The following is a 23,555-nucleotide window of genomic DNA, read 5'->3' as shown; positions in this document are numbered from 1 at the left end:
TAGTTTTCTGAAAGTTGAGTTTTAAGCCAACTTTTTCACTCTCATCAAGAGGCTCTTTAGTTCTTCTTTGCTTTCTGCCATAAGGGTGGTGCTATCTGTGAATCTGAGGTTATTGGTATTTCTCCCGGCAATCCTGATTCCAGCTTGTGCTTCATCCAGCCTGGCATTTCACATGGTATACTCTGCATATAAGTTAAATAAGTAGGGTGACAATATGCTGCCTTGAGGTACTCCTTTCCCAATCTGGAACCAGTCTGCTGTTCCATGTCCAGTTCTAATGGTTGCTTCCTGACCTGCATACAGATCTCATAGGAGGCAGGTCAGGTGGTCTGGTATTCCCATTTCTTGAAGAATTTTACACAGTTTGTTGTGATCCACACAGTCAAGGCTTTGGCATAGTCAATAAAGTTGAAGCAGAGGCTTTTCTGGAACTCTCTTGCTCTTTCAATGATCCAGTGGATGTTGGCTATTTGATTTCTGGTTCCTCTGCTTTTTCTAAATCCAGGTTGAACATCTGGAAGTTCATAGTTCATGTACTGTTGAAGACTGACTTGGAGAATTTTGAGCATTACTTTACTAGTGTGTGAGATGAGTGCAATTGTGTGTTAGTTTGAGCATTCTTTGGCATTGCCTTTCTTTGGGATTGGAATGAAAACTGACCTTTTCCAGTCCTGTGGCTACTGCTGAGTTTTCCAAATTTGCTGGCATATTGAGTGCAGCACTTTCACAGCATCATCTTTTAGGACTTGAAGTAGCTCAGCTGGAATTCCATCACCTCCACTAGCTTTGTTTGTAGCGATGCTTCCTAAGGGCCACTTGATTTCGCATTCCACGATGTCTGGCTCTAGCTGAGTGATCACATCATTGTGATTACCTGGGTTGTGAAGATCTTTTTTGTATAGTTCTTCTGCGTATTCTTGCTACCTCTTCTTAATATCTTCAGATTCTGTTAGGTCCCTACTGTTTCTGTCTTTTATTGTACCTATCTTTGCATGAAATATTCTCTTGGTATCTCTAATTTTCTTGAAGAGATCTCTAGTCTTTCCCATTCTATTGTTTTCCTCTATTTCTTTGCATGATTACTGAGGAAGGCTTTCTTATCTCTCCTTGCTGTTCTCTGGAATTTTGCATTCAAATAGGTATATCTTTCCTTTTCCCCTTTGCTTTTTGCTTCTCTTCTTTTCACAGCTATTGGTAAGGCCTACTCAGATAACCATTTTGCCTTTTTGCATTTTTTTTTCTTGGGGATGGTCTTGATCCCTGCCTCCTCTACAATGTCACGAACCCCAGTGCATAGTTCTTCATGCACATACTGCTATATTTAAAATGGACAGCCAACAAGGATCTATTGTATAGAACATGGAACTCTGTTCAATGCTATGTGGCATTGGGAGGGGGATTTAGGGGAGAATGGATCTATGCATGCATATGGCTAAGTCCCTTCACTGCTCACTTGAAACTATCACAATGTTGTTAATTAGCTATACCCCAATATAAAATATGAAGTTAAAAAATAGTATATGCTGTTAAAAGCTTTCAGTTTTTCCTGGTTTCCACAATACTATACACACACAGTGTTGTACCTAAATTTAGAAAATGAAAAATGTCATCTAAATTTTTAAAAGATCATTCCTTTTTAGTTCAGTTTCTTCTTTCTCTGTAGCCATGTAAATGTTCCTAGGGTTCAGGCTTGCATCCCCTTCTTTTCCCTACTATATTCTCATCCCAGGTGATCTTACCACTTTCATAGCTTTAAAAATTCTATACATGCTGGTGACTCTCACATTTATTTCTCCAGTCCAGCCTTTCTTCTTACCTTAGGTTAGTATAAGCAATTTCCCAATAATATTTCCACTACATGCTTCACAGGAAAATTACATATATTTTTTCTAAAATTAAGTTTTATTTTTCAAAAGCTGACCTGACTTAACTGTCCCTGTCTCACTAAATGAACCTATCCTAGTCTCCTTTCATTCCTTTGGGTAGGCAGCTCTTTGCCTCAGCCTAGAATGCTCTCTCCTTAGGTTGTTAAGACAGGTGACTCTTAGTTGTCTTTCAAGTTTCTATTTGAATCTTACCACAAAGACAGTCCACTCTTCCTCTCCCAGTTTCCTCCATGAGGGTAGGGATCACTTTGTTTCATTCGTTCCTAGCAAAATGCCTGACACATCGTTGATCCTCAGAAATGTTTGCTGAAGAAATAAATGATACTATGTTTGTATTCTTTAAGCTTCCCTCGTGGCTCAGATGGTAAAGCGTCTGTCTACAATGTGGGAGACCCGGGTTCGATCCCTGGGTCGGGAAGATCCCCTGGAGAAGGAAATGGCAAGCCACTCCAGTACTATTGCCTGGAAAATCCCATGGACAGAGGAGCCTGGTAGGCTGCAGTCCATGGGGTCGCAGAGAGTCAGACACGACTGAGTGAATTCACTTTCACTTTGTATTCTTTAGGACATTTACCATAATTTGTAAGTATATAACTAAACTTTAAAAACTATCCAATTGCTCTCTACATGGTTCCAGTAAGGCTGTCTCCCGTCCCCACTCAACATACAGTGTGGGTTCTCAATCAGAATCTGTTGAAGGAAAGGAAAGGATGGGGAAGAAGGAAAAGGAGTGGAGGTGCGATTACGGGGAGAATAGAGCCTGAAGGAGTGCTGCACAGCGGCGCTCTGGGCCTGCGCTGAGAGTCAGACACAAGCTCTGGTCACGCAATTCAGCACCCAGTCGTTCTGCCCACATAAATGTAAATGTCTATACCTAGATGAGCCACTATTTCATTGGTAATACAGATGTTTGATGTTATTTAGATATAGCTGCAACTATCATTCTATTCTATTAGTACAGCCAATTTGGATAGACCTATATTTCTTTGCTATGCGTAATATTTAAAATCTGCTGTGCTATTTAGTCAAGACTGGAGTGTCGGGAAGCCTTGACCACGCGATGCATGTGAATCAATTTATCCGGTTTCCTAGCAGTAATGTCATAGCGCAATGGCTGTTATTCCACAACTAGCCTTTCTTATACCAAGGGCTGAGCCAAGAGGAGAGGCTATAGTACAGCTGAAATCCGCCAATGTCACTTCAGGCAGGACAGAACTGAATAGGCATTTCCAGGGTGTAAATGCTCATTTAAAAAAATGAAATTGTAATAGTAGATTGCAATAACAAAAATTCTTTCAAGAGAACAGGTTAAAAATATTTGTTCAGTACAAATAAAGGTCACAATTTCTGCCTACTAAGAATTTCAAGGTTACACCAGACTAAGAAATAAGAAAATTCTTTATGTATACAAAAAAGCATATTATTAAAAAAAAAATTTGGGAGAATGGCATTGTAACATGTATACTATCATGTAAGAAACAAATCGCCAGTCTATATTCGATACAGGACACAGGAGGCTTGGGGCTGGTGCACAGGGATGATCCAGAGAGTTGATATGGGGTGGGAGGTGGGAGGGGGGTTCAGGATTGGGAACTCATGTACACCCGTGGTGGATTCATGTCAATGTATGTCAAAACCAATACAGTATTGTAAAGCAAAATAAAGTAAAAATAAAAATTAAAAAAAAAAATAAAAATAAATTTAAGGAGTGTATCTTTAAATATCTCCCGAGAAATTTCCTCCTAGAAAGATTCTTAATTATACCTAACTTATTAGCTCATCTGGAATATAAATAGCACTATGTACTTTTTCTTTATTAACAAAGGTTTTGATTAAAAAGAAACCTTCCACAGATAGTGTCTCTACATAGCTGACTCATATTTTATTATTGTGGTAGGTGCACAGAGAGGGACTACACTAGTTTTATACAGGAAATACTACAGAGATTTGAAATCTAGGTCACATAACAGAGCACTGCTATGACAAGATCATAAAAGCTCAGTGTTTTGTCAACTTCCACTCAAATAAGTAAATCATGTTTAAACAAAAGTTGACTAAATAGAAAAGAGCGTACTTGCTGGCCTGTGCATTCCAATACACTGGCTTGCATTCATGGTTTTCTGAACGTGATGTTATGGCAAACACAACCTCTGTGCTGCCATTTAGGCACAACGGCCTTTGGAAACAATAAAATACCACAAACTACATTGACAATAAAATATTTCAGTTATACTCTCAAATGCAAACATTCCAAAGTAATGTTTTGAGTACATTTATCAGGTCTTTGGGAAATAGCAATATCTCCTTTAAGCATTTAAAAAATACGTTTATAAATGTGTATGTTTCAGAAAGGGAGTCCCTTGTGGCTCAGCTGGTAAAGAATCCACCTACAATGCGAGAGAGCTGGGTTCGATCCCTGGGTTGGGGAGATTCCCCTGGAGAAGGGAATGGTTGGCTACTTACTCCAGTATTCTTGCCTGGGAAATCTCACAGACAGAGGAGCCTGGTGTGCTACAGTCCATGGGGTCACAAAGAGTTGAACACAACTGCCTGACTAACATATACACACAACGAAACACACAAAAGAACTAGGAAATTGACAGCTATGCTGGATTAAGAGCATCGACGCTTTTTGTTATTCAGATCTCTAGGAAGTCATATTACAAATGATATATTTTTCTTATTTTTGGATTAGGAAAAAGAACTAGATGATTTAAGAAGCATGTTTAATATATTGCATTTATATTTTTAAAAAGCACCAATCTGTTTCCTAAGGAAGTCTTTGAAGGTTGATTTACTGCAAGATACTTAGAAAAACCTGCAGCAGCCTGTTTCCTTAAGTTAGTCAATTCACCACCATCTCAGGCAACAAAACAATAGTATTTTGTTGTTTATAAAAACTTTACAACCCATAGCATAGTAACGCATTTCACAGAACTTGTCAGTAACCTTATCAATAAAGACAGATCCACTTTTGGATAACAATGTACCTTATATTACTAGAACATAGAAAAGAGTAAGATTGATAAAAACCTTGCTCACAAAGAAAGAACATTATAGATACTTCAACTATTTTATTCTGAGTCCTAAACAGGAGAGTAATTGAAAGGGTGCCCAAACACTCAAAATCAAGGTTGGTTCTGGAAATATGACTGTAATTGTCACACCCAAATGACCCACTGAATTTGACTGGGAGAACTAGGGGCTTAGTTTTGTTTTCAATCATGAAGTCCTGAGACAGGTGTTACATCTATTATATCTGTGTTCTGCCTTGATGCTATTTGATCAATTATTTTAATAAAGGGCTAACATGATCATTTTTCTTAACCTCCCCTTTCTTTAAAGATAACCTTGAAATAAATTCAAATACTTTCCTGAAGTAAACAAAAGAAAAAACTGTTTTCCCTTGAAGTCTCTATTACTTAAATAGTCCAAGTTTAACCTAGTCTTAGAAACATTTCTGTCACAACAGTCTCCACATAACACAACTGTGATGTGGTGCCTGAAGGGACATATTACGGTTAACGGCCCATCCAGTCATTTGATTATCACTGTATGGTAAATGGCTTCAGAATAATAACTCTGATACAGACAATCAAATGCTTTAATTAGTTTATTATCCTTTTTTATTTCAGAGCAGAGTCAGGCCATATTTGACTTTAACATGGGGGTGCAGTGAAACTTTAAGGCCATTGTAGACAACTATAATCCTCAACTGGGTTCCTCAGTTTCTCATATTAGCTTAGTATCCAGGAGAGGTGGCTCCCAACCTAGATTTTATTTGGAAACAGTATTTGCACCTTAAAACTAAGGACAAAGTACAAAACATCAGAAAGTGATGAAAAGTCTTGCAATGAGTGCCAGTGGAGGGGGAAAATGTAACAAGTAAGTCTGGAAAGAAAGGCAGAAAGAGTATGGGATCAACTCTGTTTTATATGGCAGGTATCAGGACAAGCTGGCTTATAAAGGAATTATTTGTTCCTGTACTTTATAGGTGAAGAGATTGAGGTGCAGACTGGTTATGAAACTCATCAAGATCATGTTGCTGATAAGAGGCAGAGATGGGATTTGAACCCAAGTAATCTGATTCTCAAGCTCCTGCTTTTAGCTACTATATTCCTCCTTCCATTATATAAGAAATAACACAAAAGTGTTAGAAGTTTTAAAAAGCTGAATAAAAGACTGAAAGTGAAAATGTAAACACTGATGGCCTCTTGGTGGTGGATTATGAGCAATTTCTCCTGCTTATTCATTCTTTTCATATCTTTTCAAAACAACAAAAATGAAAGTTCAACACATTTTTATGTCAGCAGACAATAACATAAAAATATTGCTGTCCTAACTAACATTTTCCCTTTGAGCTTAGCACTTTGTAATGTAAAAAACTGCACATACTAAACTGACACTTTGTTGACAGCGAACAGAGCACACTGCATCCCTCACTAGAAAGTCTCAGAAACCTGGGCACAGGTGGGAATGTGTTTAAATTATGTAACTTCTACCAAATGTTGTAGGATCAGTATAGATTAATTTCAATTTCCTATACCTTTTCCCCTTAATCCAACATCTTTTAAACTACAGAGTTACATAATTGCTATTCACAAAATGACCAAGAGGTCCTTAGAGATGCTGAAATGCCTTATGAATCACAGAGGGAAGATTAAACTGACATTCAAGACAGTGTTGGTGTAAAATGTATTCCTGCCCTCACCAATCTAGTGAGGCTTCTCTCTTAAAGGTCACAAATGCTTACCATCATAGCCAATCTATTTTTCACATGTTCCCCTCCTGTTATCAGCATTTAGAACTGTTAGACACTCCCTTCTTGAAACTCTTTTCCCGGAGCTTTCTTTAAGTCCTGCCTGACTGCCCCATCTGGACGCTCTCTGAGCTTGTCACAGAAGGGCTTTTGCTTCTTCTCCTATTACATCCTTTTGCTGCAATCTTAGGGCTTCAACGATCAGGAAGACAATCAATTATTCCTTACATAGCATCTCCGATCGTGACCTGTTCTCCCATCTCCCTCTCGATGCCTACTACCATTTCTAATGTCTGATATAGAACTGGTCTTACTTCTTTCCCAATCTGTCTTTCCTTCCGAGTTCCTTGTGACTTTTAATGGTTCTACCAACCTCCAATAATCCAGGTGTGAAAATTCATGTTGGTTTTACTTTACTTTCTTGTTTCTCTCTTCAACTGCTGTTTAGTTCTACACAGGGTGCCTCTAGGATTCTATTCATTTATTTACTTAACACATACTGAATAACTGCTGTGGTAGGTTCAGGGGCTACAGTGGTGAACAACACAAGAGAGGACCCTGTCTTCCTGAAGTGCATGTGCTGAGGGGCAGACACAATTTCAGATGGCAAAGCAGTGCTACTAAAAAAACATGGGTAGAGATGGATTGTGAGTGATTGGTAGTGATGATGGGGGCTAGCATTTTAAGAGTGGCCAGGAAAAGCCTCTTTCAAAAGAAGGCATGAGAGCACGGACCTGAACGAAATGAAGGAGTAAGTCTCGTGAAGATCTAAATGGAGAGGATTCTCGGAGTCGGAAAAGCCAGTGCAAAGGCACTGGCATAGAAATGAGCTTGGCATGTCTGAAGAACTATAAAAAGACCAAAGAGACTCATGTAACATAAGCAGAAGAAGGGTAGTAGACAGCTAGTCAGGGCCAGAGATGAAGGGTCTTGTAAACCATGGTAAGGTGTTTGGATCTTATTCTAAGTGTGATGGGAAGTCATTGGAGAGTTCTGACTTGGAGAGTGATGTGGCATGATTTATGTATTAAAGACCAGGAGAGAACAGACTGCAGAGGAAAAATAATACATTGCTTATCAAATTAAAAAAAATTAACCATGTTCTTAGGCAATACACATGCCCCTGAACATTTATCAATTCATCTTTGTTTTTTTTTTTAAAGGCTTCAATATAACAGATATGTAATTTCCTAATTCATATAATAACATTATGAGTTGAAATACTTTCACTTCTTTAGCTTAGATTAAAAATTGCCATGCTTCTGATATGGACAGTAAAAGCAATGAAGTATATATATTTTGTTCATTTTATACTTACATGTTATACAAATGAAAACAAAACCTTGGAGCATTTGTCATCAGCAATGTCCAACAAAGCAATTAAGAATTAATTAATGAGAGTATGTATAAAGGATTCACAAATTCTTAGTAATGAGGTACAATGTACCAGGCCTTCAATGTACCAAACAGGAATGAATAATGTTAAAATTATGTTTCTGCTAGAAGTCTACAAAGAGGGAAGCTGAAAATAAAGTGAATAAAAGATAAAGGCATCCCCATTATTGTCAGGTTATAAAAGGCTTGTACTTTTATGTGATGTGAAGATAGAAAATGGAGACAGAACAAATGAGTCCATTATGTCAGTATCATTTGAAATCAGACAATTAAGCTTTTGGCATTTATCAACACTGAAGAGGACGCATATTAAATTAAACATGTCAATTATACCTCAAAAAAAAAAACAACAAAAACTAAATACAACTCTGTAGATTGAGAAGGAAAAAAGAATTATAGTATTATTTGCATTCATGTCAGGCTTTACAGATTCCTTTTATGAACAAAGAGCAATTCACTCATCTCTGGACTCTCAGTGCTCAGTTGCTTTCCTGTACCCAAATGAGTGTCATGATCGCCTTTTCATTCCCCAAAATCTAGGAAGGAAAAGGACCACAGTAAGGAGGGATAATGACTTTTCTTCTTTCTCACTGGATTTATAGGTGAGGCAGGTTACCAAGGAACATTCGTCAGTCACTGAGCATCAGCTATGTGTCAAGCACTGGGATCGGTACCGGGAACGTGACCTGCGAATGAGACGTCGCCCTGGGAGGAGGGAGAGCTGTTTCTCCTGGGAAGGTTCACGACGCCACCTCTAATGTAGCAGCTGTGTGCTTCTGGAGGCTCCTGCCTTCATTACAGTTGTAAAGGGGCATCCTTCAGTTCCCCTCGAACTTCCTTCGATTGGATAGAAAAGTTAAAGAAATAGGGGAGACAGAAAAGAGTCACCCCATGAGGAGTCTGAAAGTTGATTCAAAACTCTACAAATGTAACCTGTATCTCTTACTTTAATAGAAGGAAATATTTTTATTCCAGAGAAAATTCCAGCATTGCAGCTTTGACAGTCATTTTCTCAACTAGGAAGGTAGAAGCAAATGGCACTAGTATATAATATTAATGTTCTATTGCTGTTAAACTGCTGCATACTTGGCAACTTAGAATAATATATATAATTTTAATCTCACAGTTTCTGCAGGTTGGGAATCTGAGTGAGGCTTAGCTGAGTCCTCTGCTTTGGGTCTGGTAAGACTGTGGTCTCATCTGAGGCTTAACTGGGAAGGCTTTGGTATCATTAACAGAATTCAGTTCCTTGTGGTTATAGGATTGAACCAGGTCGGTAGGTGCCCAATATGCTACTGGAGAAGAGTGGAGAAATAACTCCAGAAAGAATGAAGAGACGGAGTAAAGGTGAAAACAACTCCCAGTTGTGGATGTCACTCATGTTGGAAGTAAAGTCTGATGCTGTAAAGAGTGATATTGCATAGGAACCTGGAATGTTAGCTCCATGAATCAAGGTAAATTGGAAGTGGTCAAACAGGAGATGGCAAGAATGAACATCAACAGTTTAGGAATCCGTGAACTAAAATGGACTGGAATGGGGGAATTTAACTCAGATGACCATTATACCTACTACTGTGGGCAAGAATCCCATAGAAGAAATGGAGTAGCCCTCACAGTCAACAAGAGTCCAAAATGCAGTACTTGGGGATGATCTCAAAAATGACAGAAATGATCTCTGTTCGTCGCCAAGGCAAATAATTCAATATCACAGTACTCTAAGTCTATGCCCTAAGCACTAATGCCAAAGAAGCTGAAGTTGAATGGTTCTGTGAAGACCTACAAGACCTTCTAAAACTAACACCAAAAAAAGATGTCCTTTTCATGATAGGGGACTGGAACGCAAAAGGAGGAACTCAAGAGATACCTGGAGTAACAGGCAAGTTTGGCCTGGGAGTACAGAATGAAGCAGGGCAAAGGCTCACAGAGTTTTGCCAAGGAAACACACTGGTCATAGCAAACACCCTCTTCCAACAACATAAGTCATGACTCTACACATGGACATCAGCAGATGGTCAGCACCAAAATCAGAATGATAGTATTTTTTGCAGCCGAAGATGGAGAAGCTCTATACAGTCAGCAAAAACAAGACTGAGAGCTGACTGTGGCTCAGGTCATGAACTCCTTATTGCCAAATTCGGACTTAAAATGAAGAAAGTAGGGAAAACCACTAGACCTTTCAGGTATGACCTAAATCAAATCCCTTAGGATTACACAGTGTGGAAGTAATAAACAGATGCAACGGATTACATCTGGTAGACATAGTGCCTGAAGAACTATGGATGGAGGTTCATGACACTGTACAGGAGGCAGGGATCAAGACCATCCCCAAGAAAAAGAAATGAAAAATTGTCTAAGGAGGCCTTACAAATAGCAGAGAAAACAAGAGAAGCTAAAGGCAAAGGAGAAAAGGAAAGATACACCCATCTGAATGCAGAGTTCCACAATAGCAAGGAGAGATAAGAAAGCCTTCCTCAGTGATCAATGCAAAGAAATAGAGGAAAACAATAGAATGGGAAAGACTAGAGATCTCTTCAAGAAAATTAGAGATACCAAGGGAACATTTCATGCAAAGATGGGCACAATAAAGGACAAAAATGGTATAGACCTAACAGAAGTAGAAGAAATTAAGAAGAGGTGGCAAGAATACACAGAAATACACACAAAAATACTTTAATGATCCAGATAACCATGATGGTGTGATCACTCACCTGGAGTCAGACATCCTGGAGTGCGAAGTCAGGTGCACCTTAGGAAGCATCACTACAAACAAAGCTAGTGGAGGTGATGGAATTCCAGCTGAGCTATTTCAAGTCCTAAAAGATGATGCTGTGAAAGTCCTAAAACTTGATGCATCCAATATGCCGGCAAATTTGGAAAACTCAGCAGTGGCCACAGGACTGGAAAAGGTCAGTTTTCATTCCAATCCCAAAGAAAGTAAATGCCAAAGGATGTTCAAAATACTGCACAATTGTACTTATTTCACACACTAGATAAGCAACGCTCAAAATTCTCCAAGTGAGGCTTCAACAGTACATGAACCAAGAACCTCCAGATGTTTAAGTTGGATTTAGAAAAGGCACAGGAACCAGAGATCAAATTGCCAACATACATTGGATCATAGAAAAAGCAAGAGAGTTCCAGAAAAACATCTACTTCTGCTTTATTGACTACACCAAAGCCTTTGATTGTGTGGATCACAACAAATGGTGGAAAATTCTTCAAGAGATGGGAATACCAGAACATCTTACCTGCCACCTGAGAAATCTGTATGCAGGTCAAGAAGCAACAGTTAGAATGGGACATGGAACAATGGATTGGTTCCAAACTGGGAAAGAGTATGCCAAGGCTGTATATTGTCACCCTGCTTATTTAACTTATATGCAGAGTACATCATGGGAAATGCTGCGATGGATGAAGCACAAGCTGGAGTCAAGATTGCCAGGAGAAATATCGATAACCTCAGATATGCAGATGCTACCAACTTTATGGCAGAAACGAAGAGGAATTAAAGAGCCTTGATGAAAGCGAAAGGAGAGTGGAAAACCTGGCTCAAAATTCAATATTCAAAACACAAAAATCATGGCATCTGGTCCCATCACCCCACCTAGGTTCTACAGGTACAAGAGAGAAGAAGTGATTCTGGGGCTCCTCACGTTTCACCTGCTTCTCGAACATCCTCAATGTGAGCAGACCCAGCCTCTGTTCTCAATGCCCGATACACATTTACTCAATGAATATCTGTGGAAAGAACTATCTGACATCTATGTGCATATACAATGGATATTTGTGTTTGTTAGATTCATGCATATGAATGGGAATTAATTTCCATAAGAGATCCTAGAAATGAAACTAAAGGGCCGAGGAACATGTACATTTTAGGTTCCTAGAGACACAGACATCTGCTCTCCAAAATTGTGTGAGTGTGCTGGTTTTCACGGGTGCTCACTAACACTGAAGACTGAGTGAGGGACACTGCTAATAACAGCCCTCTGCTGAGCAGAAATGGGGCCTCATTAGTTTAAGCTCATGCCAAAGTAAGTGATGCTGAAACATATATAGTAAATATATTCATTAAACAGATACTATCATAATGAAATATGACTATTTCATGATCACCTACCATGTGCCAGGTACTGTTTTAGGCATTACCTAAATTGTAGTGAACAAGATATCCAAGATCCCTGTTCTCAGGGCATCTCATATTTTAATGGAGGAGACAGAAAGTTAAAAAGAAAACAGAAAAACAGTCTGTTGTCCTAAGGACAGAATAAAATAGGGCAGTGTAACAGAGCTTGGAGGGAGACAGAAGGCTCAAATTAAATGGGTAGTTAGGAAAGACCTTTCTGAGAAGCAGACAATCAGCTGAGGACTGACGATGCAATGAGCTGGATATCCCTCTGTCCAGATGTCCTCTTTGTCTTGTTTAAATATACAAGACCCCCTCCTATCTCAGGCCTTTGCAATTCCCATCTGGAACACTCCTGCACCAGACATCTATATGGCTTACTTCTCCCTCACAGTGGTGAAATGTCTGTCAAAGTCTTGCAGAGAACTAGTTATACCAATCCATGGGCAATTTCAGTATTTCTATTTTCTATACAAGGTTAGCAAGACCTCCCTTTCCACATACAATGCTGTGTAAAATCTGAGTGCCCTTGAAGCTACTGCTGCTGCTGCTGCTGCTGCTGCTGCTGGTAAGTCGCTTCAGTCTTGTCCGACTCTGTGGGACCCCATAGATGGCAGCTCAACAGGCTCCCCCGTCCCTGGGATTCTCCAGGCAAGAACACTGGAGTGGGTTGCCATTTCTTTCTCCAATACATGAAAGTGAAAAGTGAAAGGGAAATCGGTCAGTCGTGTCTGACTCTTTGCGACCCCATGGACTGCAGCCCACCAAGCTACTAGTTAGACATAAATTTCTTTATTATTTCAAGCCTTATATCCATGAAAAAAACTGAGTTGAAGTTTTGTTTCCTATTCAAATTTTACTGTTGAATTAAATGGTGAAATGTTACTTTTGAATTGTTTTCAGAGGTTTTGGCACATTGTTTTTACACGTTCTCAGTGACTTAATAATGATAAATTACATAAATCTATATCAACAGAAATCTTTCACCACCTTTCAAGGTTTCCAGCTTCCCCTCACCTAAAAATAGAGGGAAGAAGAGAACAGTTGATCATATCGGAGTAGGCTGCAAGGACAAACTTCTTTTACATGATGACAATGAATGATGAAGATTATAATGACAATGATAATAATGGTGATGTATACTGAGTGCCTACCAGATATGAGCCACTTTATAAACATTAACTTTAATCAGCTAGTTACTTCAGTTATATTTTCTGCAATCCTCCCAACAACCTCGAGCTGATGACATCTCCATTTTCATAGGTGAAGAAATTCAGACTCAGAGAGCGTACAGAACCCCTTTTGGGACTTCTCTGCACAAATATTAGGTCTTAAAGCTGGAATCTGAATTCAAGATACGATCTCTTCAGCATACTATTCTGCCTTATACTAGGAAAAATGAATCCAATGAATCTGCAAAGATATCATTTAGGGTGCAAAAAACTAATTTCTAAGTAAAAGCTAATTTCACAATGTTATTTCATTTTATCCTGTAATAAAGGAGCTATGATGCTCATCTTCCCAGTTTATAAATGGAGCAAAAGTGAAGTTGAGGAATTTACCTAAGATCTTGTCCAAGAAGTAGGCATCTCACGTCAAGTGCTGTATCTACGTTGAGTTTAAGTTTCTTTAGCATTTGGGGGTTATTATAAAAGAAATGAGAAGCACCAGTAGTATTGTACAGTCCCAAAATCTAATCACTTTAATTAGTAAACTTGGTTGGATGAGTTTAGAAGGTCGCAAATTTGTGAAAAATATTATTAAAGATTTTAAGTTTTTTTCTTAGGTACATTTATTATTCCCTCTTCATACAATATTTTCTAAACGGTTCCAAAGAGAGCTTTTAATTTTTACTCTGAGGTTTCCATGGTGCTTAAACATTTATTGTACTTAAGGATGCTTTAATTTTAGAAGTAACAAATGTTTGCTCTAAAAAACAAACAAACAAACAAACGATATAGATGTTTTTAATTAAAAGAAAAAGAAAAAAGATGCTCTCCCATTCTGACCTGAGAAAATAACTATATCAACGAGTCAGGTATTCTTCTATGCATGACTAAAAATTATTAAAGCTTCCTGAATCAATGTAATCTGTTGCTGTATTCTGAATATTTGTTACATCATGAAAATTGGTCAATGATTCTACTTAAAATTTAAAAAATGGACTCTAAAACATAATCTCATATTTACAAAGCACTTTATATTTAAAGGGCTTCCCTGGTGGCTCAGATAGTAAAGAATTTGCCTGCAAAGCAGGAGATCTGAGTTGGATCCCTGGGTTGGGAAGATCCCCTGGAGAAGGGAATGCCAACCCACTCTAGTATTCTTGCCTGGAGGATCCCATGGACAGAGGAGCCTGGTGGGCTACAGTCTATGGGGTTGCAAAGAGTCCAACATGACTAAGCCAGTAACACCAACACACTTCTTATATTTTAAAAAGTGCTTCTGTACTAGTACATTTAACCTTTGAAATAACCTTATGAAGACTGTATCCCCAATTTAGAGACAGAAAGCCAAGACTCCAAGAGGTCATCATATTTTTATCTTACTTAGGACGATACTGGATATAGGGTACCTTGCTATTTTATATACTCTCAAGAGAAAAAAAAATCCACCAGTTAATTGTGATGTAATGACTTAACTACACCCCTGTGAGACTCATAGGACTTAATATTAGTAGAAGACCTAGGTTAGGGTTCTGGCATTGTACTTTCCAAGTATGTGGCTTAAGAAAATTATTTCAGTTCTCTGAGCCTTACTCTTTTCATATCTTTTAAAGTAGAAATAACAATGACTATCTCATAGGGTTGTATGAGGACATAGGGATGTAAAATAGTTCTTTTAAAATGTAAAACTGATAGAATTTAAAAAACCTTCTATATCTTTGGTATTATTATTTTAAAATATTTTATCTGTAACAGTAATATTAATAGTCTGTTGTTGAAGGAAGGAACTTCTGGATCTAAAATGAACTATTTTATCATATTAAATAATTATTAAAGCTGTAACTGCACACAACTGCTACTGTGCTGTGTTTCCTGAGATGAGCTGTTAATACTTTGTCCTCATATGAACTCGGGAGAACACCTATTCCATTAATCTGAAAGAATGCATTCAGTCTGAATGAGGACATTTTCAGGCCTTGAGGGAAAATATTTTTTTCTGCCATCATGTACATTTTGTTCATCCAGTTATAGGATAGAAACATGAACTACACTTTAGACATTTTGTTATTATAGTCAGTTCTAACTGTGCCAGGAATTACAGACCTTCATTTCTTGGAAGAGAGCTAATTCCCTACACTCTACCATCTATGTCTTCTGTAATTTATGAAGTATTCCTATATTTTTTCTGCTTTTGTATTAGAAATCATTTTAAGTTATAGTCTGTTCACCATGTTAGTGCTGAGGTATACAGATATTTACTTAATTAAATCCTATATACTGTGCATTCTGTTAGCCCCTTGACAACTTATTCTTGTCTTGTGGGCGAAATTAGGTCTTGCTTGTCTGGTCTTCCCTGGTGGCTCAGATCATAAATAATCTGCCTGCAATACAAGAGACTCAGGTTTGATCCCTGGGTCAGGAAGTTTGCCTGGAGAAGGGAACGGCTACCTACTTCAGTATTCTTGTCTGGAGAATTTCATGGACGGAAGAGACTGGCGGGCTACAGTCTAGCCATGCTTTTATATCTACAGCTGCTGGTAGTATATGTGATTAAAGTATATTTCTGAAATACTGTCCTGGAAATGATCGTCTATGAAGACAAATACCATGTGGAAGCTCTGGGATTGATTTATTGAATATCTGTTCACGTATGCTGAATACAGGAAACAGAGTGGCACCCTGATTTTTAAGACTAACAAACTATACTATGTTTCTTTCCTATGTACCAAACAAGAATAGTTGACGGTTACTACAGATTCAAGAAGATCCCGTGAAGGCAGAAACGACAACCCACTCCAGTATTCTTGTCTGGGAAATCCCATGGACAGAGGAGCCTGGCGGGCTAGAGTCCAAGGGGCTGCAAAGAGTTGGACATGACTTGGCGAGTAAACAATAACAACAACTATGGATTTGGTATTACTAAATTATCTCAGGACTTCAATTCTCAGAAATTTATTTAACAAAAAGGGCAAATACCCAACAGTTAATTAATGTGCAGAAAGAGCAGTAGGGAAACATGAGATAGTTTAAGATCCAAAGCAATGACAGGCAACTGCTTTGGGCTTGCAGACTTTTGGTTACTTACTGACCCAATATCCAACAAATATCAAGTTTAAACATTAATATCAAATTTCAAATGTTCCAAAAAATTATACACACTGACCAACTTCTCTTTTTAAAAGTGAATATTTGTTTCTTGGCCCATGGTACTGCCATCGCCTATGTCAATGTGTAATAGCCAACTAGTCTTCCTGCTTTCTTCACTCTTGGTTACTCTTACAGTCCAGTTTCAAACAACTGCCTGGGTGATTTTTTTTTAAAATGTAGACCAGATAATGTTATTCCTTCCTGCTTAAAACCACTAATGGCTTCTATGATACTCAAAATAAAATCCAAACTCCTTTTATGGTGTTCAAAGTCCTATACGATCTGGCTCCTTTCTGCATCTCCACCCTTACCTCCTGGCTACTCTTCTGCTTTCTCATATATATCAGATACCCCAGGATTTTTTTTTTAAATTATTTCTCTCAAATATGTCCAGATTGCTCTTACCTCAAGGCTTTTGTACTTAGTCTAAAAAGCTCTTCCCATACAGGTTTCCTGTTGGCTGGATCTCAGTTCAAATATCATCTCTTCAAAAAGAGTAGCATTACCACATACTCACATTTCCTTACACAACTGGCTTATTATATGCGTAACAGTCATCACTATCTGAAATTGTCATGTACTTATTTGCTAACTTATTTGTCCATCTCTGCCCTTACAGTTTATTTAAACAGTTTGAGAGCAAGGACTCTGTTTATGTTGCCATCAAAGGCCTAGGTCAGGGTCGTGCCCATTGAAGATACCCAATAAATAGTTAATGAAAGAATGAAGTAAAAAAGTCTAAGTGAATCTAAATGATTACCTTCTCTTAAATGATCTATTTTTCTCTCACTTTTTTATTTTTGGAAATTGTACTAGGAAAAAAATTACTTATTTTTCTTGAGGCTAATAATAATTTGCCTTCTTAAAACAAAACTGAATAACTCAAGCATAGTTGATTTTCCAGAAATCACTCAAGATTAAATTTGATATATTCTCTTAATGGAACATTATAGCAGTAACCTACTTTCTTCACTCTGCAACAATACAAGAGAATATGTAAGTTTACCATATTCCTTGAATGGTAAAACACCATGAATATTTACAGTGGTTATTATCTGATTCTGAATAACCAAGTCATTAGAGAATAGGTCAGCCTTAAAAAAAAAGTGAAACTGTCTCTCAAATGGCATCAGAATCATGTAACCTATTTGCTATACATAAAACATTTCCCCCAATTCTAGTAGAAGAAAGATATATTAATAGTATGATTATTTTAGGTGGAAGTAAATACCGTAATGCTCATTCTAAAGAGTATGGCTGATCTTCACCAAATAAAGTATATATATATATACATCACTTTTCCTTTGATAAATTCTTGTTGGTTAATAAAAATATGTTTTGAAGGAAATAAGGAAAGCAAAGTTGAGAGTTTGAGACCCAGAATAAGTAGAATGAGAAGATGAAGATGTTATATCAAGTGTGAGTTTTAGATTTAAAAGAAAAATCATGAAGGCTTTTAAATATTATAGTACCACATTTCCCTTTTTCTCAAAAAGCCTTTTCCCATGTCTAAATAACTTTTAGTTAGCATCAGAATATAAAGACAAAAAGCAGCCATTACTGACATTCTAATTTTAAAAGTCAGAATACTGCTAATTTCAGACAGAAATACTAAATCGAGTCAGGAGTCTTACATAAACAAATATGTGTTGTTAGATGGTCATTGCTTGCTGGGGAAAATTCATCCTTATTTTCAATGGGTTGAGTAAAAACTATATAATTATTCAACAGTTGAACATCCATATTTCTGCTGTTATAAGAAATGCCATGATGAAAGCACTTGTATACACATTTTTATGCACATCACTCATTATTTTCTTTGCAAAAATACCAACAGGTGGAATTACTGGGTTAAATTATATGATCATTAAAACATTTTTATCTTCAAAAAATTTTTTCAAATAGACATTTTAAAAGGTCTTAATATATACTACAAAACTGACTCCCAACATGTTATGCGAAGTTATATTCCCATCCATAGTGGATGAGAATATTTACTTTCAACTTCAATTGGCAGCAGGCCCAGGTGGCTCCTAAATTGAAAAGATTAAAAAAAAAAAAAGCCTAATATGTGAGTGACTTGAAAAAAGAAGTGTATTTTCTACAGAAATGTTCCTGTACCTTGCTTCATTTTCTCTGGCATCACTTGGGTTCTCAGGGGTATTTGCACCTTTGCTCCATCTGCCCATATTAATCTTATTGGTCTCAGAAGCCTAAGACTTCAGTTATGATTATAGTTTTACCTTCTGCTTTTTGGTGCAGGGAGGCACTCATTTCTTGGTTTTTATCTTTTGAACACACACAATTTTAAGCGTAGGAACAGAAAGGGGAGGTTTTCGAATGAGACCACCCTACCATCTTGAATCTCAACAGCTATCTCTTATTATCTTGACAGTGGACTTTTTCATAATCAAATATTTCTATGTCTACATATACATACTATTCAACTGTTCATGGGGTTCTCAAGGCAAGAATGATGAAGTGGTTTGTTGTTCCCTTCTCCAGTGGAGCACACTTTGTCAGAACTCTCCACGTGGCTCTACACGGCGTGCTTCATAGTTTCATTGAGTCAGACAAAGCTGTGGCTCATGTGATCAGTTTGATTAGCTTTCTGTGATTGCGGTTTTCATTCTGTCTGCCTTCTGATGGAGAAGGATTAAGAGGCTTATGGAAGCTTCCTGATGGGAGAGACTGACTGTGGGAGAAACAGATCAAATTGCCAACATCCATCAGATCATTGAAAAAGCAAGAGAGTTCCAGAAAAACATCTATTTCTGCTTTATTGATTATGCCAAAGCCTTTGACTATGTGTATCACAACAAACAGTAGAAAATTCTTCAAGAGATGGGAATACCAGAACACCTGACCTGCCTCCTGAGAAATCTGTATGCAGGTCCAGAAGCAACAGTTAGAACTGGACATGGAACAACAGGCTGGTTCCAAATAGGAAAAGGAGTACGTCAAGGCTGTATATTGTCACCCTGCTTATTTAACTTATATGCAGAGTACATCATGAGAAATGCTGGGCTGAATGAAGCACAAGCTGGAATCAAGATTGTTGGGAGAAATAGCAATAACCTCAGATATGCAGATGACATCATCTTTATGGCAGAAAATGAAGAACTTAAGAGCTTCTTGATGAAAGTGAAAGAGGAGAGTGAAAAAGTTGGCTTAAAGCTCAACATTTGGAAAACAAAGATCATGGCATCCGGTCCCATCACTTCATGGCAAATAGACAGGGAAACAATGGAAACAGTGACAGACTTTATTTTCTTGGGCTCCAAAATCACTGCAGATGGTGACTGCAGCCATGAAATTAGAAGACACTTGCTCCTTGGAAGAAAAGCTATGACGAACCTAGACAGCATATTAAAAAGCAGAGACATTATTTTACCAACAAAAGTCCATCTAGTCAAAGCTATGGTTTTTCCAGTATTATGTATGGATGTGACAGTTGGACTATAAAGAAAGCTGAGCACTGAAGAATTGATGCTCTTGAACAGTGTTTTTGGAGAAGACTCTTGAGAGTCCCTTGGACTGCAAGGAGATCAAACCAGTCCATCCTAAAGGAAATCAGTCCTGAACATTCACTGGAAGGAGTGATGCTGAAACTCCAATACTTTGGCCACCTGATGCGAAGAACCGACTCACTGGAAAAGACCCTGATGCTGGGAAAGATTGCAGGCAGGAGGAGAAGGGGACAACAGAGGATGAGATGGTTGGATGGCATCACCGACTTGATGGACATGAGTTTGAGTAAACTCCAGGAGTTGGTGATGGACAGTGAGGTCTGGCGTGCTGCAGTCCATGGGGTCACAAAGAGTCAGACACGACTGAGTGACTAAACTGAACTGATACATATACATGTTTGTTTATAAGAACTTGAATGAATTGAATGAACGAGTGTCTCTTTATAAAAGTCTTGAATGTACAGAGCTCTTTACTCAGAATTGGTTTTTGCCCTGTTCAAGGTGTGGACCCTCGGCTGCTCTGACACGCAGCCGAGGTGTTGAAGCTGCGAGCTAAGCTCGGGCTGGAGGCTGGCCCATGTGCACTTGCACTGCGGGTACGAGGACAACGCAGCAGACCGAGGGGAGTGAGTCACGAGCCAGGACCAGAGACGGCTGTGCAGAGCACTGTGGCCGGTGGTGTCAGGTTCCCTTTATGTTTATTTCTTTACATACATCTCTTGTGTGACCCCGAGTGTGTCAGGTCTAACGTGTACCTAGGCTGCCTAATGGACCAAGCCCCACTGACCTTCTGCTTGATGCGGAATCCACATAGACCCTGAGGATTTCACCAAATGACACTGACTCACCAAAATATTAGAGTGAAAACAGTCTGTCTACCTCTAGCCAGTCTCTGTATTCACTACCCCTTCAGATTAGCAGGCATTAAGGAGTGTCCTCCGGCCAGGGTTCCCTCCAGTTACTCCCCAAATTGCAACTGTTATTCAGCAGAGAGGGTAACAAGACAGACCTTCATTCTTCTCTTCTCTATAGTTCTAGTTGTCCTATACTGACAAGCTCTTGGGATTTGCCTGCACCTGCTAGTGCTTTCGAAGATCCCCCCGTTTTTACATTCCGTTTGCCATTTCCATGGGAAGGAAGGGAGAAGCCTGTGCTTATGCTGTCGCTTTACCAGGAAGTCAACAACTTCTCTTTTGATAAAGGACCTCCTATTGGATGCCCAGCCAGATACTGCTTTAATGTGCATTTTTCTTAACTAGAACTGCCTCTTCCTGCTTTTGTTATAAAATTTTGCTAACCTAAATGTCAATCAAACAAAGATTATACTTTAAAAGATGTAGCTATTTCAAATAAAGACTACACTAAAGCATCACAGCACTGATCATGTAAATATTGATGGAGATCAATGTAAAGACCTCCAGGTGTTCCAGTACTGACTGAAAATGTTTATTAGGTCTTCATGCTGTTTCACTGAAGGTGAACAGAGCAGAGCCGACCTAAGTTTCCTTATAGTTAGCAATAAACAACTGAAAGATAAGATGCCGGTTCAGACATGTAACCACAGTTTCCTGTGATGATTACATTCTAACTGAAAATCAATAATAACTTTAAATGTTATATATTAAGCAAAGCTCTCATTTATCACATTTTCAAATGTATCCAAGTTGAATGAAGCTTGAGAAAATTACTTAATTACCATAGAGAAAAAGTATTAATTATTTAAATTAATTACTTTAAATAATAATATACCAGTGGTACATTATTAATAATGTAAGTGGTACCAGTGGCAGTAACACCAATTTATGGAACATCTTACACTATCAGGTCCTTGACATGTATCTTGTGTAATCCTCGATCCTGCCCCTTGAGACATTATGATCTCTGCCTTTCACATGAGGAAACAGGCGAGAGCTTAGGTAACTTGCCTTCTGAGGTTAGCTGACCGACTTGAGAGGCTCTCTGAGGCACCTCAAGGATACACCGAGATTCTGAGGCGCACTGTTTACGTGGATTCCAAGTGCTACTGAACTCTCGGCTGCCTCTATGATGCACAGACTTCTCCACTGCTAGAGGTATTTTTTGGAGAGATGGATGGCCATGTTTGCAATGCTCTAGAAAGCATTCGTGTTCCCTGTAATTCTACATCAGGGGTTCTTAAGTTGGGATTCATAAACACTCTGATAATGGATGAAAAAATGTGTTCAATTGCACATTTCTGGGAAGAGGACTTTCATCAAATTTCAGTGGCGTACAAGATCCAAAAATGGTTTGGAACTGTCCTCTAGACCTCCCTTAGAGACTGCTTTTAAAGTTATAAGACCTAAGAAATCTTAACTTAATTTCTAAGGAAATTCCATAGTATAACTTCCTGGAGTGTACTTAACAAGAAAGTGGAGATAATTACCCAAATGGAAACTTCAAACTGTAACTTGAAATAATCAGATAGCCAGGTCAAAGGAAATGAAGTGGAGGAGCTGAATTATCTACCTCCTGATAGTGATTTTCTCTGTTGCATTACAGACAGAAAAAGCTACTGCTTAAAGAGAAAGAAAAATGAGCTGAGTTTATCTGAATTATCACACTTAAAAGATAAGTTATATGTAATTACAAAAGTGCTGGGAAATATGCAAACATTAGCAACTGTATTTCTAAATAAGAAGACAACATAGAAACTATTTACTAGTTTTAAACAGCAGAGTAGGTATAATTCTATTAACAGATAAAAAGTGTAGATGTAATTCTTTACTTTTCATCCAAAGAAGTGTTGAACTTCAAAAAATTTCTTTGAATAATCATGTTTGACAAATATAAAGGTTAATGGTAGCAAGGTATTAAAATGAATGGTTGTAATGCCCACAGGGCTATGTCTGTGCAGGTGTTTCTCTGCTGTTGCCACCCTCACTTAAAAATGTCTGACATAAAATTCTGATCATACACATAATACATTAGTAGTGGTTATTTTCATCCCCCCTAAAAACACAGAATTTCTCCACATAAAGAGTTCTTACAGGGTTTCTGAAATACGTTTAATTAAAAAAATGTAGTAGTTTAATCAAAATTATAAAAAAATGCTCACTACAAAAATTTAGCAGATACTCTTAGAAGCATGGATTCTAATCCTCTATAGCATTGTTTTAAAGTCAAATGTTACTTTGAAGGAAGAGTCTTGAATATTACCTAATTACTAAATTGAAGCCCTGGCTAGAAGATGACTTACTATATTAATATTTGGTTTACTTACTATTTTAATACTTGATTAAAACACTTTTTCTTTTGTAAATTTCTGTAATTCTTTAGCATATTAACATAGTCTTTTGCTACGTGTGTGTGTGTGTGTGTATGTATCTGGTCCCTAGCATAGAGATTACAAGTACAAAGTAGAGGAACAGTGGAACGTAAAAGGTCAATACAAAGACAACTGGCAGACAGGCTGAAACCAGGGAAAGAGACAGAGGACAAACAATAAACAGGAAGTTGGGGAAAAAGTGCCTGGAGATAGGAAGAGGGAAGGATGGCAATGTGCAACACTGAGGCTTTCCCCAAGGATCTCCCTGTCAGCGGGGAGGTCATGAGAGCAATGGAGGCCTCCAGTGGCAGAACACGCAG

General features: G+C 38.1%; 1 protein-coding gene across 5 annotated transcripts in view; it reads right to left on the bottom strand.

The window, feature by feature from the left end:
* The window catches only part of STXBP4 (syntaxin binding protein 4), a 228,147-nt gene that overhangs the window by 45,551 nt on the left and 159,041 nt on the right, over window positions 1–23,555 (bottom strand). The window lies entirely within an intron of this gene.

This window comes from Ovis canadensis, chromosome 11, assembly GCF_042477335.2.
Source record: "Ovis canadensis isolate MfBH-ARS-UI-01 breed Bighorn chromosome 11, ARS-UI_OviCan_v2, whole genome shotgun sequence".
Lineage (NCBI taxonomy): Eukaryota > Metazoa > Chordata > Mammalia > Artiodactyla > Bovidae > Ovis > Ovis canadensis.
The sequence above is the reverse complement of the archived record's forward strand: the minus strand, read 5'-3'. Positions and strand labels throughout refer to the sequence as shown.